Consider the following 3,109-nt stretch of genomic DNA (forward strand, 5'->3'; position numbering starts at 1 on the left):
GCCATTGCCTTCTCTGACCAACCTAGACAGCATATTAAAAAGCAGAGACATTACTTTGCCAACAAAGGTCCATCTAGTCAAAGCTATGGTTTTTTCAGTAGTCAGGTATGGATGTGAGAGTTTGACTACAAAGAAAGCTGAGAGCCAAAGAATTGATGCTTTTGAACTTTGGTGTTGGAGAAGACTCTAGAGAGTCTCTTGGACTGCAAGGAAATCAAGCCAGTCAATCCTAAAGAAAATCAGTCCTGAATATTCATTGGAAGGACTGACACTAAAGTTGAAACGCCAATACTTTGGCCACCTGATGAGAAGAGCTGACTCAGTAGAGAAGACCCTGATGCTGGGAAAGATTGAAGGCAGGAGGAGAAAAGGACAACAGAGAATGAGATGGTTGGATAGCATCACCGACACTATGGACATGAGTTTGAGTAAACTCGGGTATTGGTGATGGAAAGGCAATGGCACCCCACTCCAGTACTTTTGCCTAGAAAATCCCATGGATGAAGGAGTCTGGTAGGCTGCAGTCCATGGGGTCGCTAAACTCCAGCAGGACTGGGCGACTTCACTTTCACTTTTCATTTTCATGCATTGGAGAAAGAAATGCAAGCCACTCCAGTGTTCTTGCCTGGAGAATCCCAGGGACGGGGTAGCCTGGTGGGCTGCCATCTATGGGGTCGCACAGAGTCTGACACGACTAAAGCAACATAGCAGCAGCAGCAGCAGCAGCAGCAGGGAAGCCTGACATGCTGCAGTTCATGGGGTCACCAAGAGTCAGACACGACTGAGTGACTGAACTGAATTGAACTGAACCTAAATACAAATGTAATATAATATTTACATTGCTTGCTACATTAAATATAACTTACATAAAATTAGTTTATATTCCTGATAACTAAAACTCAAAGAGAAAAGAAACACTTTGAGAACTGGGATAACTACTTTCATATAATCAGAGGAAAAGGAAGAGATGAGAAAAAAGTTTCTATCGAAGAACATGAAGAAAATTAGCTTCATTGAAACAAGGCTTTTGTAAAAATAACAGTGAAAAGAGAGAAGGATGATTGTCAAATGTAATAAAAGGGAGGAAACTACAATTATATACACTATTATTATTATTATTATCGACACCTTCATTTATTTCCTTAATACATCATGAAATAACATATTCAATTGTTTGAAAAAGAAACAACTGTGTGTATTATATTCATGAAGGCTTTTTTCACTTGTTGGTTCTGTAAGCTATAGATGAAAGGACTCAAAAGTGGGGCAATAGAGGTATTGAGTAGTGCTATTCACTTTTAAAAAGATTCTCTTTGACTGATGGTTTAACATACATGAGGATGCAGCTGTGATCAGAAAAGAATATCACAATCATGTGAGAAGAACATGTTAAAAAAGCTTTTTTCCTGTCATTAGTTGAAGGGATTTTCAGAATTGTTAATGCAATATAGGTACATGATGTGAATACCATTGATAATGGGACCACAAGAGTCATCAAAGCAGAAAGGAATCCCATTGTCTCAGTGAGCTGTGTGTCTGAGAAGGAGATCTGCAGGAAGGTAGCTGGGTCACACATGAAATGATCAACAATGTTGGAAGCAAAAAAGGCAAGGTTTAGGGTTAAAAGGGGAGGTACAAAGATGATCAAAAAGCCAGAAATCCAACAACAGAAGATAAGAAGTGTGCAGATTTTACTGTTCATGATGGCTGTGTAATTCAGGGGCTTACAGATGGCAACATAGCAGTCATGGGACATAGCTGCCAGCAAGTAAAATTCAAATGCTCCGAGTAATAAGCTAAAAAACAACTGTGCAATACAACCATTATAGGAAATAGTTTTGTCCTCCATTTCCATAATAATTAGAAATTTAGGGATGCATGAAGTAGTAGTAGTTGTAGTCAGAGAAGGCAGTGGCACCCCACTCCAGTACTCTTGCCTGGAAAATCCCATGGACGGAGGAGCTTGGTAGGCTGCAGTCCATGAGGTTGCTAAGAGTCGGACACAACTAAGTGACTTCACTTTCACTTTTAACTGTCATGAATTGGAGAAGGAAATGGCAACCCACTCCAGGGTTCTTGCTTGGAGAATCCCAGGGACAGGGAAGCCTGGTGGCCTGCCGTCTATGGGGTCACAGCAGCAGCAGCAGTAGTAGTAAAGAATAATTCTAAAAAGGAAAAATTCTGAAGAAAAAAATATACAGGGGTTTGAGATGAGGATCCACCTTAGTGAGAGTGATGATGGTGAGGTTACCAATGATGCTTAACAAGTAGATGAGAAGTAGGAAGATAAATAATACTATTTTCATTTGTGGGTCATCGGTCAAACCTGCCAGGATAAACACTGTCACTCTTGTGTGATTTCCCATTAATGCCCTCTACTTTAGGAAGTCTACATAGAGGAAAAAAAAAAGTGGAAAGGAAGAAAACAATGTTCCCATTTGGAAAATGAAAAGGGGGATAACTAGTGTCTAAGGTAGAGTTAGCAAATTGAAATTTCAGACGGGAGAAGTGAAAAGCAAAGGAGAAAAGGAAAGATATAAACATCTGAATGCAGAGTTCCAAAGAATAGCAAGAAGAGATAAGAAAGCCTTCTTCAGCGGTCAATGCAAAGAAATAGAGGAAAACAACAGAATGGGAAAGACTAGGGATCTCATCAAGAACATCAGAGATACCAAAGGAACATTTCATGCAAACATGAGCTCAATAAAGGACAGAAATGGTATGGACTTAACAGAAGCAGAAGATATTAAGAAGAAATGGCAAGAATACACAGAAGAACTGTACAAAAAACATCTTCACAGCCCAGATAATCACGATGGTGTGATCACTGGCCTAGAGCCAGACATCCTGGAATGTGAAGTCAAGTGGGCCTTAGAAAGCATCACTACGAACAAAGCTAGTGGAGGTGATGGAATTCCAGTTGAGCTATTCCAAATCCTGAAAGATGATGCTGTGAAAGTGCTGCACTCAATACGCCAGCAAATTTGGTAAACTCAGCAGTGGCCACAGGACTGGAAAAGGTCAGTTTTCATTCCAATCCCAAAGAAAGGCAATGGCAAAGAATGCTCAAACTACTGCACAATTGCACTCATCTCACACACTAGTAAAG

The 3,109-nt window shown here is 40.2% G+C and overlaps 1 pseudogene; it reads right to left on the minus strand.

The window, feature by feature from the left end:
• Positions 1 to 1,166: 1,166 nt before the first annotated feature.
• LOC104985907 lies at positions 1,167 to 2,366 on the minus strand (annotated as a pseudogene).
• Between the last annotated feature and the right edge of the window lie 743 nt (positions 2,367 to 3,109).

This window comes from Bison bison, unplaced genomic scaffold (assembly GCF_000754665.1).
Source record: "Bison bison bison isolate TAMUID 2011002044 unplaced genomic scaffold, Bison_UMD1.0 scf7180017864062, whole genome shotgun sequence".
NCBI lineage: Eukaryota > Metazoa > Chordata > Mammalia > Artiodactyla > Bovidae > Bison > Bison bison.